The sequence below is a fragment of the Protopterus annectens genome, chromosome 4.part1, assembly GCF_019279795.1.
Source record: "Protopterus annectens isolate FY-2018-M chromosome 4.part1, PAN1.0, whole genome shotgun sequence".
Taxonomy (NCBI): Eukaryota; Metazoa; Chordata; order Ceratodontiformes; family Protopteridae; genus Protopterus; species Protopterus annectens.
The window spans coordinates 91,937,300-91,963,097 of NC_056734.1; positions in this window are offsets into that span (position 1 = coordinate 91,937,300).

Genomic DNA, 25,798 nt, shown 5'->3' on the forward strand with positions numbered 1-25,798 from the left:
CAGGTTCTGAGGCTGCTCTGGTGACCTGCAGCAGGGAACCTGAATCCTGTGCCACAGGTACTGGTAATGATGATATTTGTGTAATGGTACAGGAAGGTGTGTCAGGGTCTGCCATTGGTCAGCCAATTGACAGTACACAGCTGTCAACCCCATCATTGCACACAGTCATCCTGCCTGTACATCCTTTGTCACCATTGTCCCTAGGTGATGGACAGGATACAGTGGGCATAGACCAGGGTAATGTGGTACCTGTGGCACATGCATTCCCACACAGCAGCCATGGGCAGGGTCCTCCGATGGTACCACACAGACAGTTGCCCATGGGTTCTCGTGGGAGCATCCGTGGGCGTACTGCCTCTGGCTGACGTGCCCAAAGAGGTCTGTCAACCTTAGCTATGTTTTAGACTGTCATACAGGCACAGTCGCATATGGAAAGGTACACCAGACAGGGTCTGAGGGAGCTGAGAGCATGTCGCACAGCCATGACAGACAGTATGCGTGACATTGCGGATGCTATCCGTAACTTCGCCGATGTCATAGACAGACATTGTGGGGACATATTACAGCAGTTCCACAACCAGATGTCCATGAGCCAGGGCAATGGTGGGCGTTTGCGGCATCGACGTGGCCATATGCCAGCAACAGCAGCAGCTGGCAGTTGGCGCGGACGACAACAGGCTCGCGCACGCCCCCATAGTGCCAGCAGCAGCCCCAGCAATGCTGGGTGTGTGCTGTCATCAGAACGCCCCAGGAGACCACGTGCACGTGGCTCTGGACAGTCCCAACAGGGACCTGTGTCCAGTCAACACACTCCCACTTCTAATGACAGTACCCAGTCTGGCTTAGTACTGGATACGGTCCGTAGCACCCCTGCCAGACAAAGGTACCGTGTCCGTGCACACAGACACTGATCTGTATGACCTGCCAGGTGCAGTCTGTGGCTGTCCACAAACCCCTGTATATGGCAGCCATGAGGTGGAATTGTGTGCATGCATACACACATGCGAAATGTTAACACCTAGGGCGACCACATACACGCACACACTGCACCAACACTGCCCCACCCTGTACTGCTGCCCCTCACCAACACACATACACACACATGTCAATTGGTGGTATCAGTGGCTGACTCAGGCATACCTAATCCACACCCTGTGCATATGATGACACTGTGCCACCTCCTGCAATCTCCAACATCATTGCGGGAACAGGTAAACACGTGACTACATAGAAGTGTATTAGTAGTATCATGTTGGTAACAGTACAGTGTGCTGCTATGACTGTGTGTTTATCCCAGCATGCCTGCTGCAGTAACTGTATGAATGTCCTGAATTGTTATCTGCACCCATAGTACATACCAAAGTATAACAGCTGCACATAATTGCATGCCGATGGTAAGGTTGTCAACAGATAGCCGCATACATGGGTAGCACAGGGGGAAAGCTAACGCAAGTAGTGATATGAAATGGTGGACATGTACAGTAATGGTGTCAAGTTGCCCACAACGACTATGCCATGTGGATGTTCGCGCATGTAGATATGTGTGCAGTATCAATGTAATCCAAATCACAAATAACTATGACATAATATCAGTTCTACCATGGGCATCTGCGCTGTGTATTCCTGGGTACATGTTGATAGTGCCTACATATTTGCATTGTTACTTACTGTTATTGTTACCCCTTCTTTGTTGTACAATGCACTACTTCCAGCCCTGTTTACTGTAGCTTTGTTTGCATGCATGTTCGCTTGGGGATCCTTGGAACACTGCTTACACCTGCAATGCAGAGTTACAGTGCTTCTGTAGACTCCTAGTGACATCTGCATAGCGTACGATACGTATGTCAACTTTCCACATGACAGAACATCACTGTCTGTCCTGTATGCATGTACGTTGCCTGTGACACATTGCACATGTCTTACCTGGCATTTACCCACGTGTGCAGTCATATATGTCAGTGCTATGAAACAGTAGCGGTACACCCACACATACACACCTTCAGTATGTTGTTCCCCATTGGCCCTATGTGTTGGTACTCACCATGGCAATCACACTACTAGGGTAGCATGTGCAAAGGTAACCTGTGAATCACCTCTATGGTCCAGTTGTGGTTTATGTGAGTCATGTGTCAATGTCACAGCTGCCACATGTATGCAGTCAGCCATCACCCTTGGCCAGGAACGTACAACACATGTGTGAGATGCCACCACACAGCCAATCTGGGGACTGGGCTCTCTGAACCCAGTAATGCCATACCCTGTCAGGTGGCATGTCATATATACTACATCCTGGACAAACGTCAACCCCAATCCCTGCTGCTACTATTGATAATACCCCTGAAAATGTTCCTGATAGTTTTGACCAATTCTTTACTGAGACATTTCATGCCCTAGCTAGCCATCTACCTCCTAGCTCCCCTGGTCCTGAAAGTAGCACCCCTAGAAACCTACTTGCGTTCAGCTGCCAACCAGTCACCACTTCACTTCTCCGTAAATTGATTGAAACAGTGAAACCCACTACACTTTCTGCTGATCAACTCCCTGCCGAGTACCTATCAAAATCAGATGATGCTATTGCTTACCCCGTCTCAAAGGTAATCAAACGAACCATGGTAGAATCTAAATTTCCCACCATCTGGAAAATGTCATATGTAATCCCACTTCACAAAGGAGGCAGCTCTACTGAATTCTCCAATTATAGGCCAATAGCTATACTCTCTCCACTTGCAAAGATTATGGAAACTTTATTCATAGACAATTCATGCACCACCTAATCCAAAATCGCCTTATGGCAGACATTCAGCATGGCTTCCGTCCTCATCACAGCACTACTTCAGGCCTCCTAGCCTTTACTAACACCATAAACCATACTTGTAACACTAATTATATATCCTCAGCCCTCTTTTTGGATCTTTCCAAGGCATACGGTATGGTTGATCACCAACTTGTAATCCACACCCTGCAAACATTCTGTCTAGATACTGCAGCCTTCCAATGGTTTCAATCCTACCTGCATGGTCGACAGCAGGCTGGCCTCTGGCAGAACAAACTCTCTAACCTTCTACCTAACACCCTCAGAGTACCACAAGGCTCTATACTAGGGTCCTTGCTGTTCTCCATCTTCATTAACGACCTTTATACTGTCATCCCAAAAGTCAGCTGTATCCAATATGCTGAAGACTCTACTCTGATCTGCTCAGCCACATCTCCAGTAGAGTTATGGTCAGCTACCCAGACCACCTTTAATACAATAGAAAACTGGCTTTCTGAACATCGTCTGTTCCTAAATACCAAATAAACTAAACTGCTGTTATTTCACCAACACGTAGGTCTACTGCTTTCACCGTTACCATAACATCAACTGATGGCACAATAATCTCCCCTGGCCCATCTACTAAACTATTAGGTGTCATCATAGACAATAATCTCAAATGTGACTTACATGTTAACCAAATTATCAAAGCCATCAATAGAAAACTAGGGTCACTTTACAGAATTAAAGCCTTCCTAGCCCCTCCAGCTAAAGGTGCCATAGCTCGCTCACACCTTGTTTCAACCCTTCTGTATGCATCCCCTCTACTCTCGAATATGAACAAGACTGTCCTTAACAAACACTCAATTTGCTACAACCACATTGCCAGGTTTGCCAATGGGCTGCCTTTTAGGACACATCATTGCATCAATCTAAATCAGCTTGGTTGGCTTGCAATACCCAGCCTAATACAGTATAACCAACTGATTATGGCCTATAAAATCCTCTATACTCCAGACAATACTCCTGCACTTCAAATATTATCACCCCCATAACAATCCTAGACTGCTTTGATCTTCTAACAAACTACTAATTCAAACTAGCAAATTTAATAACACAGCCGGTGATTCTCTCTTTGCAAACTCTAAGTAGATCCTGGAACTCACTTCCAGCTGATATTACCCTACTTTCCACCTTAGGTCAATTTAACACTAGACTCAAACAACATTTGTCACTTAACTGGCTATGTCAATGTATCAAGCCTGGCTAACTGGAATGTGTAAAATCTGTGAACCAGTTTACTGTGTAATTTAATTTAATCCTGAATTGTGCTCAGGACTAACATTAGCCTGTGGAACATGTTTAACTTGCTTACTTATGTAATCTCTGTAAATAATCTGTTTGTAATATGTAATGCTGGTATTATGTAATGCTGTATCTGCTTACTCTCGTAGCTTTTCTCCCCGGGCCTCCCCTGGAAATGGACATGCATCCAGTCGGACTATCCCGGTCAACAAATGTAGGATAAATAAATAAATAAATAAAATATATTACAGTGACTACAATACAAGTCAGACATTGACACGCACTGACAGCATGCTGAACACACTGGGGCATACGTGGGGACTCAGAATAGCATCCTGCCTGAGCATCACACACCTCCGCAGCTGGCATGCAGGCATATGTTCCGTCAGAACAGAGCACATGCCACACATGGCACACACATCCCCTGTGCCACACACTCACAGCCTGTAGGGCTACACAACACATCTGCTACAGACGTGTCAGGTACCTGTCTTGTGTGCTGCACTGGGGTCCTGCTCAACAGGCTGTATCTGGTGAAGGTCACAGTGATATGCCTCAAGGGCACTATGGTCCACCACAGAACACATGCATACAGGTCAGTCAGAGGCATGGACACATATGACTCACTCATTGACCATGCCAGTATGGCTGCCTGAGACATACCTCCCTGGACTACATGATAGGGAACATAGAATGGATCTCTCAGCATGTGGCACAGGCCAGTATGAGCCTGATCTTGGTTGCCAACATACTCTCACCAGGTATGCTACCACTATATGTGGGAAGGGTGTTGTATGTCTACATTATGTTCAGTCTCCACTGTCACTCATAGGGTATCCGCTGGCTGTCAATGTGTGCTTACATGCTAGGGAAGCCACAATGATGTGCAAGGGTCATCTTGCACGTGACACCCATGGCCCGATGTATAATGGCAAAGCTCCTTGGTACACACATACTGCCTTATGCTGCAGGACATGGTTAACATAGCCACCTCCGTGGGTATCACACAGGTTAGGACACTAACAGTGCTGCTACACAACAACAGCAGTGTACACCGGAAGATGCATGCACCAGGCACTGTCCTCAGCATGGTGAACTGCAATGTCTGTGCAGTACCAGATTCATGATTCATGGCTCACAGGTGTTACCCATCACTGACAGCTTATGCCCCATACCATGCCTGTCGTCCCCTACACATGTAACACACATGGACAGGGGGGTGGTATCCCAAGGTACCACAAATACACACACCTCCAGGTTGTTGGCACAGCACAAAGCATCAGGGCCTAATCATGTGCAGCTAACAGTGTGTCGGACTGCCATCTGGTTCATAGCCTGGCACACACAACCCTCCCATACACAGGAAGACCACCTATCCTCCATAACAGCACTGGCAATATGACAGTCTCAAGAACTGTGTTTATATGGCTGGACTGCATCCAGCCAAACATTGTGCGTGAGCATTACTGTAGCTACAACACACTAGTTGAAGGGTTCACAGCATGTGGTCACTGAATTGCAGTGGAATGACATGTTACCACTACCACAACAGGTGGGACTATGCAGCACCTGTACATCGACTACATGTACACTATATGGCCCAGACCAGATGTGTATTCCCTGCTGTAGGTACTTCACCATATACACCCACACTGTATAGAGACATACCACGTGCGGACCCTACACAGTAAGACACAGTCATATTGGTATACATTGCAAATACCATTTATCCACTCGAGGCATGTGTCAGACATGGTAACTACTGCAGGTCACAGGTATTTATGTGTATGTGTCACACACATACATCATGTGTGTGTGCAATGCCATTGCTGGTTTAGGCAATGGCATGCATTGTTATGTACAAAGACCCACACAAGGTCATACTGTGTGACACAACCACACGTGGCAGTTGTGGGTTACCAAAACATACCTATCTGTACCCTGACAATGGTAATAGACACAGTAACAGAGCGCACTATTGACATTACTAGCCAACTAACCCTGTTTGGCTGTGCTGATAGTGTGGTGACATCCCCTGTGTTTACTGGGGGAGTATGCAGCATCTGGTGTATTGTAGTATTTGCCAAAAGGATCTGTTCTCTCACACTTGCATTTACACACACACGCTACTACCCCCACACACACGCACACTTGCCATTTGCAGGATTCATTCCCCTACCTAACTAAGTCATGACACGTGAGAGAGAGAGACGCATAAGCAAAGCGCACTATTCGGTTTACTAGATAGTTCCTCTTCTCTGGCTGTACTTATAGGGTGCTGACAACATCAGTATTTTGAAAGGGTAATGTGCATCAGGTAGTGTGATCTCCTGATTGCCAAAACTAACATGTTTTTCATACGGCAATGCACACACACAAACTCCTCACATCCAAACACACACACATGCCATTTACAGGTTTCAAACTCCTACCTAACTACATTACGATATTTGGGAGAGACACATTAGCAGAGTGCGCTATTCGCATTACTGAGAGGCTTCCCTTCTCCTGCTGTACTTATAGGGTGCTGACATCATCTGTGTTTAGAAAGGGGAGTGTGCATCCTGTAGTGTGTTCTCCCAGTTGCCAAAAGGGACATTTACCTCACACAAAATTGCACACACACTAACCCCCTTCATCCCAACACACACACTTGCCATTTGCAAGATTCAAACCACTACCTAACTATGTTATGACACTCAAGATGGACGCATTAGCAAAGCGCGCTATTCGCATTACTGGGAGGCTTCTGTTCTCCTGCTGTACTTATAGGGTGCTGACATCATCTGTGTTTAGAAAGGGGAGTGTGCATCCTGTAGTGTGTTCTCCCAGTTGCCAAAAGGGACGTTTACCTCACACAAAATTGCACACACACTAACCCCCCTCATCCAAACACACACACTTGCCATTTACAGGATTCAAACCACTACCTGTGTTATGACACTCGAGACGGACGAATTAACAGAGCATGCTATTCGCATTATTGGGAGGCTTCTCTTCTCCTGCTGTACTTATAGGGTGTTGACATCATCTGTGTTTAGAAAGGGGAGTGTGCATCCTGTAGTGTGTTCTCCCAGTTGCCAAAAGGGACATTTACCTCACACAAAATTGCACACACACTAACCCCCTTCATCCCAACACACACACTTGCCATTTGCAAGATTCAAACCACTACCTAACTATGTTATGACACTCAAGATGGACGCATTAGCAAAGCGCGCTATTCGCATTACTGGGAGGCTTCTGTTCTCCTGCTGTACTTATAGGGTGCTGACATCATCTGTGTTTAGAAAGGGGAGTGTGCATCCTGTAGTGTGTTCTCCCAGTTGCCAAAAGGGACATTTACCTCACACAAAATTGCACACACACTAACCCCCCTCATCCAAACACACACACTTGCGAGATTCAAACCACTACCTAACTATGTTATGACACTCGAAACAGACGCATTAGCGGAGTGTGCTATTCGCATTACTGAGAGACTTTCCTTCTCCTGATGTACTTATAGGGTGCTGACATCATCTGTGTTTAGAAAGGGGAGTGTGCATCCTGTAGTGTGTTCTCCCAGTTGCCAAAAGGGACATTTACCTCACACATAATTGCACACACACTAACCCCCCTCATCCAAACACACACACTTGAAGGATTCAAACCACTATCTAACTATGTTATGACACTTGAGACGGATGCATTAGCAGAGCGCGCTATTTACATTACTGGGAGGCTTCCCTTCTCCTGCTCTACTTATAGGGTGCTGACATCATCTGTGTTTAGAAAGGGGAATGTGCATCCTGTAGTGTATTCTCCTAGTTGGCAAAAGGGATACTTCTTTCAAACAGTCTTGAACACACACTAACCCCCTCCACACACACTGAGCATGTACAGGATTCAAACAACTATCTAACTATGTTATGACACTCAAGACAGACGCATTAGCGGAGCACGCTATTCGCATTACTGGGTGGTTTCCCTTCACCTGCTGTACTTATAGGGTGCTGACATCATCAGTGTTTAGAAAGGGGAATGTGCATCCTGTAGTGTGTTTTCACAGTTGCCAAAAGGGACATTTCCCTCTCACAGTCTTTCACACACACCCCACTCACCCACACACACACACACACACACTGAGCATTTGCAGGATTCGAACCCCTACCTAACTATATTATGACACTTGAGAGAGATGCATTAGCAGAGCGCACTATCCGAATTACTGGGCATCTGTTCTGCACCTGTAGTATTTATAGGGTGCTGACATCTTTATTTCTACAGAGGTATGTAGATGTAGTACTACCTGTCAGGTGGGGGATAGCATATATATGCATTTGCAGCCACCTACGTCAGGGTCAGATATGCACATCGCACTGACAGGTTATGTTCTATACCATGCTTTGGGACCACAGGACCTGTAACACACAACACAACCAGTACAGAACACCACACCCACATCCAGGACACACACTTAGCTTCCCTGGGAACAGTGCCAGGATATGCAGGTGTTCACATACACCATTCCAGTTGTTAACATCAGGTACAGGCATATTGTGTGTGAGAACTACTCAGGCCTCTACCACTTTACCCTACAGCCACTACAATTTGTGGGTCCATGTGCTATGGCAGAACCACACACCACAGCCACATGGGTGAATACATATTGCACCTGTCCATCTGCAACGTGGGTACTCACTGTTCCACACCAGAGGTAGACCACTATTGTTGATATCTGACCATACCCACCTTTCCCTGGACATTCATATCCCATCTCCACCCCCAGGCAAGGTTATCACTGAACACAAACTGTGTTTAGCACAAGCAGACTCTACACTTGTGTAGACTGGGGTGGATGACTTCAGAGGACCCATGCTGGAGGACTATACTGGCCACTCAGCATAATCCTTGACAATTGCATTCTATGAGCATGTGTACAGTTTGCATTGGTCATGCTATCCCACATATACCCATGACTGCTCCACAACAAGACACCTGTCAGCTGTACACCAGCCATATATGCGCCATACAACAGACAGAGTGACCTAATACATTGCAGAGCTGTAGCCCACAGAGGGAGGACATCTGTGGACAGTTCCAGCACGGCACTTCATTCACACATACTCATTACAACACAGTGTTGACAGTGGAATCGTCCAGAGAATGCAGATAGGGTTCCCCTCAGTCTGTTATTGACGGACACCTACTGTCAGAGATCCTCAGCAACCCTCTCACAGCACACACCAACAACATGGCTGTGGCTTAGCACATTCAATCCCTGAGACCTCCACGGTGCCCCTGCTTGACAGAGGCACAGCTCTCTAGCCTCACATGTTGCCTTCTGTGACCTACTTTACAGTGGCACAGTAGCCTACTATCCTGGGGATGCAGATGCCAAGCACACTCTGGCTGAGCTGTCATTTCCTAGGGCAAGAAGCCTAGTATTGACCTCTATACCCATATGTTCAATTGTCAGATGCACAATATTTGTTGTGCTGTTCTACTGTTTGCTGGTCTTTATTGCCATAGCATTCCCTGTTCCTATGACCAACTTGTGTATCTGTGGAGGATGTTTGCATATGATGGCGATCCACTATATCACTTATGTCTCTGTGGTCATTTACTGTGTGCACTGGGCTGATTGCTGTGTTGTGGTTGGTTCCTGGACTGACACGTACAAATAACAGATATGTGTGGCCAACTGCTAAACGGAGATATGGCCTAAGTGTGTGAGCATGCTCAGTTCAGCCTTTCCATGGCATGTTGTCTGACATATGCCTCATTTATTAAAGTGTGTAAGCATGCCCAGTGTGAGCTTTCCATATGTTGCACTCTGAAGTCCACCACATATTTGGGTGTGTGTGAACTTCGACAATATCGCACGTTTATGGTTGTGTGTTGGGTGTCATGTTGTGTACTAACTGGCCAACTGCTTTGTGTCTGCCACAACAGGGATTATACTGTGCCTGCAGGGATTGCATGGGATACTTTGCAGACAGTTCTCAACATACTTTCATAATGTCCTGACACTGTAGTACCGTATAGTGTACTGGTTCGGTACTTTCACTGTGGTGGACAGTATCCTGGGCTTTAGTCCTATGACTGCTTGACATCTTCATAGTGAGCACAACAGACTGTGTAGGGGCCTGTTGTGCACATATGACCATGTTGCAATATGTTCAGATATGGACTACCTACACCAGGGTCGTCCAACATTGCTAGTGTATTCCACAACATGGGTGGACATTGGCAAACACTAGCAATGTTCCCTAGGCCATGTCTGATGCTAGTCACAGGGTGTGTTTGTCCTTTGACACACATTGTAACTGGAGTTTGCCATGACATATGTCATGGTTAGTATACTGTGCCTCCATCTACCTCTGACATAACAGTGATACCCAGGGTTAGCCTACCATCTCCCATACACTCATCAGGATGCCTCTTGAGGGGTGTCGATATGTGGCTCTCTGGCTGACCTGTACCAGGAGTTTACTGAAGTGTGAGGGTGCCTTCTGTGTTATGGATCATTCTGTACAGCTTGTCCTATGTATGTCAGTGCTGGGGTTCAGGTCTCTCATGTGCATAGCTCACTGCCATTCAGATTGTACAAGGTGTAACATGTTCATTCATTCCAGGTTGGACATGGCTTCATACATCAGGCACAGCTTTCCTGTAGCTGGGAAGGATGGCGGTGTGTGGGGCTGCAGTTTGTTTACTCAGGCAACACATGGCATCTGTTCATGCTCTTTGCTACCCCTGGTGGTGTACTGTTGTGGACTTTACAGTTGATGGAGGTGTCTGCTGCGGTATATCCCACAGGGGCTATTGTAGTCAGTTGTGACGCTGATGGAGGATGGCTGCAGAGCCACAGCGAGTTCCCCTTATCTACATCTGCCAACCTTCATGTTTGGTTGGGTATATGGTACATGTTTCTGCAAACACTACAGCCACATGTTTTGTCCAGTGCAGGATATTTATCACCTTTTGTACCCAGGTCTCACATTACATGTTAGGTACCTCATGGGTTAACACCTGTGTGGTAATTTGTGGGCACTTACTGTATATCCATGGTGGTTGTCTATACACAGTTCTGCAATTAGCTTGCTGACATGGCTATGGCTACAGTTGTCTGTTTGTAGGTGGCCCTTTTGTGGGTTACTTGTGTCAGCTGGGGTCAGATATGGTGGGCTGTTTGTACTCCTCTGCATACATGCTCAGTCACAGTCCTTCCATGTTGGTCTATACCTATGGGACATATATACAGAACAGGGGGGCCAAGACCAGGCCTTGTGGGATGCCACTCATATCCGCTTTGTAGTCTGACATGGATGCGGCATGTCTGACCATGTCAGTTCTGTCCTTGGTCTGGTTTGCAACCCCTCTACTGACATAGGGGTGTATATTTAAGTTGGTGAACATATCCATACTGATGGCTGTTACCTCAGCATCTGCAATGTCAGGGGACTATCAGTCTGCTGGGATAGGTATTTTGCACTCGGGGGGGGGTGTTTGCACTACACCTGACAGGTTGTATGTTAGCAATATGTGTGTGTCTTTGGTATGTTGTTTGTAATATCTGTGTGATTCGGAGCATATCTGTGGATGCCCAACATGGTTCCTACCATCAGTTGGGTAAGCCTTGTGATTATCCTTAGTGTCCTGTACGTTTTGTATCTTCATAGGTTCATGGGTTCATACTAGGCTAGACACCCTAGGCCATTAGTAAGTCTAGCCAGAGTGTGTGTGTCTTTTGCCATCCCTTGCTATGTTCAGTTATGGCCATTTATGAGGTTCTTCACTGTGCCTCTGTCTGGTCGTGACACAGTGAGGACCCCCAGTATACATGTACGGTCATCCATCCAATTGGCAATATTCCTGTTGAGGGGTGTCAGTGAGGGGCTCTGCCTACCATGGATTGGGATCCTGTTTCTGGGTGTGGGGAGCCTATGGGTTATGTATCTGTCCCTCCAGCACATCTTATTTCATTATGTGTTGAGGCTGACATCTGTGACTCTCACAGCTCCAATGGCTTTGATTTCCTGTGGTGTAGCATGTCCATTACTCCTGTGTTGGACATGGCCTTGTACAACAGACATACAATGCCTCTGTGTAGGCAGTGTGTGACTGCAGTCAGCTGGGGTGTCTACAGCCAGGCAGCATATGACATATATTTCACACCCTTTATCCTGTTGGTGGGGTAACTATGAGGTGTTCCGAACCGCTGCAGGTGTCACGTACGGTACATCCCATATGAGTCATTGTACTAGATTATGGGTCTGATAAGGGAACAGTACAGCGGCACAGTGACCTCTGTTGATGTTGATGTGAATCCTTTCATGATACGGTGTCCAGTATCGACAGTCTTCATAGCCACATTGGCATTGTGGGTGTCACATGACAGATTAATGTCGACCTGTGTGCCTAGGTCCCTGATTACTCCTTGCATGCATAATGGTTTGACACCTATGTGGTAATTTGTGTGTACCTTGTCTGGTATTTGGTGGGACATTCATACTGTCCAGTGTCTTCGGATTTCTGGGTGGAGTTCTTGTGTGTGAGAGTGTGGTCTGTCGCATGCTACAGACTGTACAGCAGTTTTGACTACAGTTATGTGCACATGGGTGGTGTCCGCTGCTTTGTGCATTGTCAGTTACCTGGCAATATGGGTGTCTGTGCTGCATATGGATACTCCCCCTCCTTTGATGTTTTGGTGCAGGTGTTGGGGCCATAACACATGATATGTGGTATAACCTAGTAGTGCTGGTGTGCTATCACTAGGCTTGCAACAGGCTTCTGTCACTGCACAGACATCAATGTTCTCCATAATGGAAGTGCCTCAGGGGCATGCATATTGCAGTTTACACATCTGGCATTGGTCAGCATTACCCTTATGTTTCCTACCACTTATGTTTTCTAGGGTGGTGGGTAGTCTTTTTGGCCTTGCCTACATACGGCTCTATGGAGGCGGCAAAGGCCTTATCCAGTATCCAGACGCACATGGGTAATAGCTGAAAGCCATCCCTGGAACAGCAGCATGGCTTGTCATGCTTGACATCTCAAGCAGACACACATTAGACCCTCTTGGACTGACAGCTGTAACTGTGCCAGCTGTTAAACATGAGCATTCTGTGTTTGTACTGTGGCATCATTCTTGGTGAGGGTTGGATGCTGCACACAGCCAGTGCCATCCCACCCTGGGGTACATACTCAGAGGGACCATCCATGTCTCTTTTGATGTTGACCAGGGAGGTACATCTCAGGTAATTCACACCAGCATGGACATTGAGTGCATCATATTTCTGCTTGCTTTGGGGTGACCTGCGTACTTGTGTTATGTGGCATTTTGTGGCAGCCTACAAGCAGCTTACTCTACCCTTTCCCTTGTTCAGTCTGGTGAGTGGGACAGCAGTGTGTCTGCCTATACAGACACCTATTACGACTGTATCAAGCATGTTGTTTCTCCTTCTGGCCAGTGACTGTTTGGCACACCAGCTTTGCATATTATTCGTTGCATGTGCTATGTTTGAAGGTTGTGGTTGCTTGTGATATACTTTGGAGGCTTCTGTTGGTGTGGTGTGTTTGTAATTAAGGCCTCCGGGAATATTTGTCTGTGTTTATGTGTTTGGTTTACAGTTGGGGTAGGTCTATGTGGGACTGGGTTGTGGTGTATGTGGTTACCTTCTCCTCCTGACTAGTTTTGACAGTACTGAGTTGGTGGAGCTCAACCTCTGGTTTGGATACATGGATGCATCTATCACATATATTTGTATTTATTGGGGGGTGTTGTGGTTGTCTGTGTACTTGGTACTGGTGTCACATTACCTCTGGATTCACAGATTCTACTTGTTGTGGCTGGACTGGTATCTACATTCTCCATACTGTGTGTGTTTACACTGCACACATCTTGCTGTTTATACATCTGTCATTGGGTAGTATTACATCTAGGTTCCTATCCCTTGTGGTACCTATGAAGGTGGGTTTGTGTTTTGAGACTTACCTATTCAGGGCATGCTGTGGGTACTGACAGCCTTTGCCAGTATCCATGGGGCATGGCATGATAGGTGCACACCACCCCTAGCAGGTGGTGCATCATGTCAAGCTCCGCATGTCTTCCCAGCCTGAAACACATTGGCTCCCCTTTGACTAACTGCATTACTTCAGCCAGTTATTGCACTTGATCATCCCATCGTCATTTTGTGGCTTCATGCTTGGTGAGGGTGGATGTTAGTCAGGGTGCTCAGGTGTGCATATAGTACATGGTGTTACATTACTTAACACATAGCATTCATGCCTCAGGTGGTGCTGCAGGGCTGCCTCTGTTGGATGCGCATATTACACTTCCCTGTACATGTTTGTGAGCAGGTCATGTCATTTTAAGCATCCATGTTATTATTTGAGTGAGTCAGAGGGGGTATCATTCCCAGTGTTCCTACTGAGCCAGTGTATGTGCTATGCATTGCCTCTTTGCCAAGGCCAGGGCATACTGGGCATGCCTCCTTCTGCCTACTGGGGCAGGCTCAGGTTGTTCCTCCTCCGAGTCACGCTCTGCCTGTGATGGCCTTGGCAATGGTGGGGGGCTGTTTGGCCCAGCCCTATGCTGGTCCTGCTGCAGCTGTTTCGCAAGATCATATTATGTAGCATAGCACATACCATGACAATTTGGGTACATGTGGTTGGTGTGTACTGCAAGGCTCCACCAGATGTGTCCAGACACCGGAACCGTGACTTGAGCAGCCCAAACACACGCTCTATTACATTACGTGTTTGTGCATGTGCCTCATTATGGCATTCCTGTTCAGGTGTGTGTGCATTTCTGATGGGTGTCATCAGCCACGGCTCCAGTGCATAACCTGCATCCCCCACTAGGTGTCCATGTGGGATGTCCCCATTGGCAAATGTCTGGTACAGCTGCGTCAAATGCCAGATGTGGGAATCGTGGTAACTCCCAGGGCAGCCAGCACACACATTCATTATTATGCCCTGGACATCACACACAACCTGGCAGTTGATGGAGGGAAGCCCTTGCGGTTAATGTAGGCCCTACCCCGCTCACTGGCTGGTGCTTTGATGCATATGTGCGTGCAGTCTATTGCACCCAGTACCTCAGGGTATTCCGCTATTTGCTGGAAGAGACGCATTTTGCTGGCCAATACCTCACGTGCATTGGGGAAATATACATGATCACCGACATGTGCTGACATGGCATCCAGGAACTGGTGCAGTACCCTGGAGGCTGATGTCTGTGATATCCCCATCATATCGCCAGTTGGTCTCTGGAAGGTACCTGTTGCTAGTATTCTTAGGCCAACACATACCTTGGTTTCCACTGGGATGGGTTCCCCTCTGTTGGTTCTGTGTGTGAGGCGTGGCCTGCACAGCTCAACAATTTGCTGCAGGAGCTATCTGTCCACTCTATAGCGCTCTACTATCTCCAGCTCATGTAACCCATGGTAGGTGACCCTGGGCCTGTACACTCTTCTCCGTCTCCTCACTGTGGGTTGTCTGGCACCATCTGCATTGTCACCACCCAAAGCAAGTCGCCTATGTCTCATTATGACAGCTATGGCAGCCCCTAACATTTCTGCTCTGAGTTCAGCTTTTTCAGTATTCACTTCTATTAGCTTACTCCTGTCTTGCAGTGTCTCTTAAGGGAAACATCCTGCACTACTGTTTGCAGAGTTTTAAGTGCTGGGCTGGGCTACTATTCTGCCCGTGTAATTGCCTGCTTCTAATTGTTTTCACCTGCTAGCTTCAGCAGTTATCCCTGCTAGCTTCCTATTAATTCTGTTGCTTCCTTTTTCCTCTCTGTTTCCTCAGGGGGGAGCAACGTGTATACCATCAGAAACACACTCACAGTGGCTTACATGCGCGCACATGTGCTTACACGGTTCAGAATCTACTTATTCGGTTAAAAGCGTCGTACACCAGCAAACACTGTTACACATCTGCCAACAGCCTGCAACATACTCAGCCTGCCCTACACGCGCGCACTCCCACGCAAACAGTGTTAAACATCTCCCAACATGCTCCCACATGCTCAGACTGCCTTACACGCATGCACACTGTCCTACTTGTGCTTCATGGCGTGCACACGTGTGCATGCACGCTCAGCAGGAAACTTTGGTGTAAGTAACAGTGTACACCTTCCATTTCTTGACTTTCCATGACTTATCTAGTGGCACACCTCTTTCCATGATCTGTGCCTGTCATCTGTCATGTTACACTGGCCTCCAATGAAATGCATTTCTTTCTACCATTCCCCCCTGTGATGTCACCTATCTCCTACTCTATTCCTCCCCCTTATGTATCTCTTACACTACTCAGACTGTGCTCATTTGCTATGTGACTGTGAGATTCAGTATCCGTACCCTCATTTACATGAGATTGCCTACTAATGCTTAGTTACATGTCTTAGACTCAGCTTCCCCCCTTAGCAACCACTACACGGTGGCCATGTTGTTTTTTGGTCTGCTGGTCCCTGCATTGTCATTCCATGTATTGCATGAAACCCACATTTGTGGGTTTATAACCTTCTTTTTTATGTTTTTATACAGCGCAGCCCGTTTGCGCGGGGCTGCGCTGGGTTTAAACATCGGCGATCGCCGAAAAAAAAAATTATAATTTTATTATTTTGGCATCGGGTTATATTGCCAATGGCCAAATATTTGGCCATTGGCATGCTGCCTGAGTCATATGCAACCTTTTTTGGAGCTGACATGGCTCCATTGTAGAATTTGCAGAAACGTACTCAGTTGTCAACTGAGTACGTTTCTGCAGCTAAAACGTCTCTTACACAGACTGGTTTCTGCTCCGTGGATCGCTAATATACCTCATTTGCATACCTTTCGGATGCAAGTGAGGTATTTAGCATGTCCACGCCCAGTCCGTGTAAGAGACGTTTTAGCTGGTCTCTTACACGGAGGTTAGGGCTGCTCCTGGATCGCGAGGCTTGCATGGAGTGTTGCACGTCTCTTACACTCCGTGCAAGCCTTCATGAATCTTGCCCAGCCTCTTTAAATGTTGTCACCCACTGGCTTAATTTAGGCAAAACAAGTACTTTTAAACTGATACCTTTACAAGAGATATTAGATCTATTCTGCAATGTTTTTCTGTTTAAGTGAGAAATTTTCTGTCTGCCTGGATGCAGTTTTACTTCTTCATTTCCTGTTCCTAACAACATTTTATTTTAATTATTCTTCTGGTTGCATATGTTTTTCTATGGACTTTAACAAACTATTTTTAATAATAATTTATATGTTTCATCTGACTGATTATGTTTTGAAAGTCACATGATTTTACAGACTGATTTAAACGAGGCTTTTGTAGAAGTTACTTTGTTCTAAAAAATTCTCCATTTCCACTGAAATTGACAAAAACAATCAACCATTTGCTTTATGTAATACCATGCTTTTGCTGACTGGTGGTTATTAACAGTATGCATTTCATTTATTTTTCTCATTAGGATACTCTAATCACTTTTCTTATTTTTGTTTTAATTTTATTTAGTTTTTCAAAATACTTTTGGATTGATGCTGGACAAACTGTTTCATGTATGCAGCTTCATAATGAATCAGAAATAAAACTTGTGTTTTGTATGTTAACTATCATTTCAAGTTGCCCTTTCACTACAGGGCTAGTGGCAGTGAGGATGTAATTCTATAGGATAGTGTCATTCAAAATTTGTTATTGCATATTTTGAACATGTAGAATTATTTGATTTTTATGGTCCTTTTCCTAAGTTTGTTTGCTATATAGTTGCTTTCTTTTGAAACCAAATTGCCTTTTATGAGTTTGATCAACACTACATAGCAAAATTATTCATCTTCCTGCAACGCATGCACTGCTTTCCACTGCTGGAAATGTACTCTTATTAGGAAAGCTCCTCATAATTCTAAAGACAGCAATACTTATGTTTTTTTTTTCTTTTATCTTTCTTCTTATTTGGATATCTTTTGTATATTTACTATAATATCTCTTTGACTGAGAATGTAACATTACACTAAATCTGCTTATATTTCTGTTCAGTTCTTTTGACTTATTTCTCAAATATAATGTCCTGCAACACTCTTATTGAGTTTTTCGTGTAAGAGCAGGTTGTATGAGGAATTCCTTCCTTAGTTCATTAGATATACAGTATTATAATATTTTACTTTTATTTCATTATTGATAGTTGTAGTGGTGCTGTGGTAGCGTTGTCACCTCATAGCAAGATGTTGTCCCGTTCGATTCTCAGCTAGAGCGTCTTCTGTGTGGAGGCATACGTGAATGGGGCGTGCCTTAGTTGAAGGTTGTGCATCAGGGCTGGTAACCCGGTACATAAAAATCCACTACCAATCATTAGTGGACTGGAGTTCCGCTGTGGCGACCCCTAACCGGGAAAAGCCGAAAGACACAAGCAAACATTGATAGTTGTAGAAATATAGTTCTTAACTATCATTCTCATTTTGCTATGGTACATAGTAAGTATTTTTTATTTCCTAGACTGTTTCCCTAAGTTTATATATTTCAGAAAGTCAGAAAGGGTGCTTTCAAAATAATTAGCCATATTTGATTTAACATCAGAATATGTTTTGTTTTAATGTATCATGCAACCTTTGCTTCAGTTCACCTTCCACATGTAAAACCGTACCATTTAGTCTAGTGTCCTTAGTTGCAGTTATTATAGTTACACAGTTGCAAAAATGTTTCAACATCTGTGCCACTTTAGATCAAGAACAGTCTGTTTTGTATCAACATCAAATGATGGCAGAGTTTCTTAATACACTGACATTTTTGAACACTGATATAATGGGCCAGATTCCAAAAGAGCTGCTCTTAGTGTAAGTCTGCCCTGATTCTGAATGACCTTTTCTCAGAGCAGCTTACTTAGGTGTAGGAACTATCTATAAACAGGCTTACTACAGGAACCACATTCTGAAGCATCTACTTTCAGCCTGCTGTCTGTGTAAGTGGTCAATTATAATGAGGGAAAGTATTTTCATATCAGGGAAAATGTGTCTTTTTGTTTTAAAATAAGCGTATTTATGACTTAAAGAAGCAATATGTGTTTTCTTAGCTGTGCTTCTACACTGTGCAATAAACTGAAACACTGTGTACTTGTTGGTAAACTGCAGACTGAAATACTTATTTTTATAAAGTCCTGCTTGGGCAGCCTGACTTTCTTATATATAGATAGACAGATAGATAGATAAGTAGATAGATACCTGAGTCTATTTAAAATGATTGAACAACCTAAACCAAAGAACATTGAAACCTCAAATATCAGCATGCTATTATGCATTCACCAAGCAGTTGAATAGCCAGCTGGCTCACAGACAGGACCCAGGAAGTTAGAACTGGGGAGTCCATCTCTACAAAGAGGCCGGTCACAAGTGGGGTCCTTGAGGGATCAGTCTTTGGACTGCTCCTTTTCGGCATTTACTTCTCAGACGTCAAGGCCAATGTCAGTGGTCTCTGGCTGACTAAATTTGCAGATGACAAATTTGTTATAGTGTTACTACTTTGGTTCTTAACTTCTATACATGTGGAAAAACTGTTTGTTTAGCAACTAGTACAAAGAGATGCACAGCTTTTTATGTAAAATGTATTAGTACAGATTTATCATTAAGATCTTCCAAGTCAACAAGTTAGTAAATAAGAAAATATGGAACAATTGCTTACTATTCTGTTTATCATGTTTGTAATAAATTCTGATATCTTAAACCCAATCAAAAAAAAATCCTCTCGTTAGCTCATCAGAGGTCATGGTTATTATTTGGAGGGAGTAGATTTTTTTCTCCCAGATGAGGGGGTGCATTCACTTACTGTGAAGGAGTGTTGCAAGGATTTCATTGAGGTGGTGGGGCAGTTTGTGATAATGCCCCTTGGGCTTCTCTCAAAGGAGATGTACTTGGCACAACTCAGTGAGACAATGTCCTTTGACATTATAGTATATAGAGGTATTGTACCTCTTGGCTACACTAGGAATGTCTCTTGTTCCCACAGGTTGATAGAGCCTGAGCAGAGAAAATCTGATGGACTCTGCTGAGCTTGCTACAGCTGGAACCTCATCTAGACCAGGGGTTTAAAAAACGATGAGAAGGATGACTACCTCCACAGTTTTATTATCGGATGCAAAAGATTATGTAAACCCTGCTTTTGTATAAAGGATACCTGCCAGGCCATCAGGAAGCAGAAATGTTTGAAATATTTTGTGGATGTAACATGCTTACATTTGAGCAACTATTATATAGAACTACCTAGTACAGCCATGGGTTCCCTTATTGCTCCACTGTATGCCTGTTTTTAATCTTGCTTGTAAAAGAAGGCAGTTTTGCTAAATCTAACACTGTTGCTTCATAGCTTTATTTTTTCTCCACCTCAGTTCTCCAACAAGCAGGCTGTTCTGTGGAGTCCACATGCCCTCCCTGCAGAGTGTGTGTGTGTGTGTGTGTGTGTGTGTGTGTGTGTGTGTGTGTGTGTGTGTGTGTGTGTGCGTGTGCGTGTGTGTGTGTGCGTGTGTGTGTGTTCTGTGGTACACTGTCTATTAAGTGCTGGAGTACATTTTGACCTTTCACAAACCAGAACTGGATGAAGTGGATTATTGGATAATGAATGCCCGAATGAAAAAAGTCATTTTCTTTTTTATACTGAGAAGGTGGCCTAAATGTAGTAAACTAATTTTTAAGCACTAAGCAATGAATGCCTACTACTTTTGTTATTGTCAAACAGATGTTGCAGCTTGTGTGCAAGTTCAGATTTTGGTAACATTTCAAGATTGTTTGGGTTGGTTTGGTATTTGTAACAGGGAAAGTCCAACTGAGCTACTGTCCTTTTTCAGCAGAGGCCTGGGGAGAAAAGCTGCACAGAATAAAATATACAATGTTACACTTCATAGTAATTGAAAGTAAAATTCAGAATACATTTTTAACAATATGTAACAAGATAGGAATTCAAGGTTTATACAGTATAAATCAACAGGGAGAGAGAAAATTTACACGCAAGTAGTAGATATAATTATAGTTAGAACTGGGTGGCACAGTGATGCAGCAGTTAATGTTGTTGCCTCACAGCAAGAGGTTCTCCAGTTCAGTTCTCAACTGGGGTGCCTTCTGTGTGGGGTCTGCATTTCCTCCCTGCATTTACGTGGGTTTCCTCCAAGTACTCTGGTTTCCTCTCACATTCCAACGACATGCTTCTGGCACATTTCTCCCTGGGCCTCCATTGAAAATAGGCTTTGTCCTAGTTGGACTTTTCCAGTCAACGAATATTGAATTAAAATTAAATGCACAAAATATAGCAAGTCTAAGTATATGATATAAGGTACACAAGTTGTGGTAAAGTGACGATAGCTACAATTTGCTGTGGCAGGTTGGATATAGTTCAGATTTGTTTTGTTATATTAAGTAGTGTTGGGAGAATTAGCAACAGAGCATAGTGATAGTGAGGGTAGAAAGAAGGGTGTAGGAGAGCAGAGAATGGGTAGGTGGGGATTTGGATATAAATTAGGGAGGGTGGCTTGAACTATTCTTCGCACAGTGACAGATCCAGGAATTAAGCAGATGTTGTTTTAGGACTTGTTTAAATTCATGTGTTTAAGCTTGAAACTACAGACACATAAGTCTCATTAGTCTTGTATGTAAAGTCATGGAAAGAATTATCATGGAAATGATCAGTAGAGATATAATAAACCTCCGGACACTGGACCCGATCCAGTTTGGTTTTGTTAAGGGCAGATCATGTGTATTCAACCTGGTACACTTCTTTAAGCAGGTAACCAAAGCAATGGATGAGGGAAATATGTTCACACTGTCTACCTTGACCTGGCCAAGGCATTTGACACAATACTCAATTCGAACATTGTTGACAAACTCAGGAGGTTAGGTACAAACTCGTATGTTACCTGGTGGATAGCCAACTTGCTCAAAGACAGGACCCAGGAAGTTAAAATTGGGGAGTCCACCTCTACAAAGAGGCCAGTCACAAGTGGAGCCCCTCAGGGATCAGTCCTTGGACTGCTACTTTTTGGCATTTACTTCTCTGAAGTCAGGGCAAATGTCAGTGGTCTCTGGCTGACTAAATTTGCAAATGATTATAAGTTAGGAGCTGTCATTGAATCCCACACTGACCACAAATGTTCTCCAGGAAGGGCTGACACAGACAAACAACTGGTGTCAGAGCCATGGACTAAAACTAAATGCCAGGAAAATGCATAATAGTATCCTTTGGGAAGTCATCCATTCCTGGTAATATCATATTGACAACACACCCATTAGAGTTCACTCAGTGGTCAGGGACATAGGGACACACAAGTCTACAGTAGTGAGGAAATCATTCTATGTTGAGAAACGTATAAACAAAGATATGGCATCTAAGTCCAAGAAAGTCATTGTTCCACTGTATTCTGCATTCAAAATATCTATCATTGAGTACAGTGCCCCTTTTGGTATGTACCTAACTTGGCATATCCAACATTTGGAATGTTCACAGAGGTTCCTCTTTAAACGAATACAGGGCATAAGTAAAATGTCTTATGCAAACTGCCTCAAGGCCCTATCCCTGTATTGTCCCCTACAGGCTTTTGAGGGGACCTCTATGCCTGGCATACAGGGCATTGTTAGACCCCACTCTGATGGACGTCTTGCATATCCACAAAACAAACAACACCAGAATTACCCATTCTAAAGACTTAACTTGCCTGTGATATAAAAGGACCTGCTGGAGAGACAAGTATGTATCCCAAAGACTACCCTGTCTATAGAACAGGCTCCCCATACATGTGAAGCAGAGTTCCTCCTTAAACCAGTTCAAGTGCAACTGGAACAATTGGATGGGGAACAGGAAATTCATCCCTGGTTTAACATCTATGTTTCTAATGGACACAGGCAACCTGAAAAATGTTTAATCTCCCAAACCCCCGCTTCCACTTATCAAGGGTATCAGAACTTGTCAGAGATTTGGGATGCATGGCTAGGCTTAAACAGGCCTTTGTGGTCATTAGTCAAGTAAACACCTATGAAACCTATGAACCTATGATTGCAAATTGGGAGCTGTCATTGAATTTCACACTGACACAAATGTTCTCCAGGAGGGGCTGACACAGACAAACAACTGATGTCAGAGCCATGGACTAAAACTAAATGCCAAGAAATGCATAATAGTATCCTTTGGGAAGTCATCCATCCCTGGTAATTATTATATTGACAACACACCCCTTAGAGTTGACCCAGTAGTCAGGGACTTAGGGACACACATACATAGTAATCTAGCCTTTGACCATCATGTGTCTACAGTGGCGAGGAAATCACTCTATGTTGTGCAACTTAGAAACAAAGATATGACATCTAAGTCCAAGGAAGTCATCGTTCCACTGTATTCGGCATTCATCAGACCTATTACTGAGTACAATACCCCATTTGGTATGTACCTAACCAGGCATATCCAACAATTAGAATGTCCACAAAGGTTCCTCACTAAAATAATACAGGGCATAAGTAAAATGTCCTATGCAGACCACCTTAAGGCCCTTTCCCTGTATTCTGTCTCCTACAGGCTTTTGAAGGGAGATCTATGCCTGGCATAGAGGGCATTGTCAGACCCCACTCTAATGGACCTTCTGCATATCCACAAAACAAACAGCACCAGAGTTACCAGTTCTAAAGACTTAAAGCTTGCCTATGATATAAATAGGGCCTGCTGGAGAGATAGGTATGTGTCCCAGAGACTACCCATCTATGGAACAGGCTCCCCATCCATGTGAAGCAGAGTTCCTGTCTGGCCCAGTTCAAGTGCAACTTGGACAATTGGTTGGGAAAACAGAAATTCATCTTTGGTTTAGCACCTATGTTTCTAATGGACACAGGTAACCTGTAAATGGTTCATCTCCTAGGCCCTTGCTTACATTTATCAAGGATATCAGAATTTGTCATAGACCCGGGATGCATGGCTAGGCTTAAAAAGGCCCTTGTGGTTGTTAGCCTAGTAAACACATATGAACCTATAATAACCTTGTCAAATGCAAAATCAAACAGAAACAAACAAAAACTTAATTTTTTGTTGGGAGGCAATTACCCTGTCCCCCCCACACACCCCTCCTAATTATGTATACTGATTCCAAAATCACATAATATTGGGGAAATGACAAGCTCTCCAACCAGAAGCATTGTCCAATCCCACACACCTATCGACTAATTGTTCACTTGCCCAAATTCTGTCAGCTAAACAGATATCAATCAATCCAATGTTTGACAAAGATTATGACTCCCATAAAAATACACATACACACACACACACACACACACACACACACACACACACACACACACACACACACACACACACTCGTGTGTGGTATGTGTTTGTGTATATATCCTAGACTCCTAGACATCGGAGACTTTTTGTTCTATATAACTGAAATTTCTTTTTTTCTCCCCCCCCCCCTTACAACCATCACCTACCTCCAGCATCTCTCCTCATTCTCTGGGCCTACTGGACCTACCTTAGCCTCTCCTACATCTGTGGCCAGTGAGGAGACTGAGGATGCTAGTACAATATCATACTACAGCCAGGAAGTGTGCCTTACTCCCCCTCCCCATCCAGTAGCCTGCAAGCTCCACAATTGCTGTCTACAGGAGGCACATGTGCAACCCCCTAACCAAGCTGTATGTGACTTGCAGAGCTCTCACAGCTCTTAATGCTGTTACTGCAACAAGTTTAGGCACCCCCCCCCCCAAGATGGGTGAGCTAGCATCAGCCATTCACTCCAGTCGTCCACCTGTCCAGCCACTCCAGGGGTGCACTAAGGACTTTATCACTCTTCAACATGGAGCCAGACTCTATAAAACTGAAATTCCAAGAATGTTTCTGAAGTCTTCGGTTTATATGCAAGGCCTTGTCATTTTCTTAAGTACTTGAGCTCATGTCTTCTTTTATTGCCTATTTCTACTATGGTCTTATGTCAACTTTTAATTAGAGTAATTTGCCTCACTGTCATTTTCCATTCATTTTCCGTTGTGCTGTAAGAGTGTTTTAAAGAGAATCAGGACACCAGAGTCAGTGTCTCCCCATTCTACTTCTGAGACACATAATTACACATCCTGAAATTACCAAAAAAAAAGCCAAACTAAAATAGAACAGCAAATGTTGATAACTGCTGTTCTCATTTGAAGTTATATTTTGCAAACCCCCTGCATCCCACCACACAGCAATGTCAAACATAATATATGGCACAGTTTTTGCATATTCAGTCTTACTATTCCAGGGCTCACACTTACAAGTACTGGAATTTAAAAACTGTTACCACGGCAGCTGATTGAAATAATTGCCAGTGCCGAATCTCATACCACAAATTACAAAACTTGGTCTGGGAGAAGTGTTTTAGACATGCTAAAATGAAAAAAAAAAAAAATAAGTAGAAATGCAATTTAGCAATGGTCTCATTTAAGAGTGCTCTTGAACTGATAAAACATAACTTTAGTTTACAACTACCAGTCATTCCTATTGTTTAAAATCATAAATTACATTATTTCTAAAAACATTCAGTTTTCTTAATGTCATGTCAGTCAGTCATGACTCATTTCCAACATTCAAAATTCATGATGTTGTTTTTCAATCAAGCTAAAGTAAAACAATTCTATAGCTAGTGGAGTCTGATTTATTTTCCCAAATGCATTAATAAATATATATTTGACACTGCACATTTAAAAACCACCATGTTGGAAAACTGAATGTCCTTAAGGGGCAACTTGCCCATCTCTCATGATGCCTTCATCAAGAGAG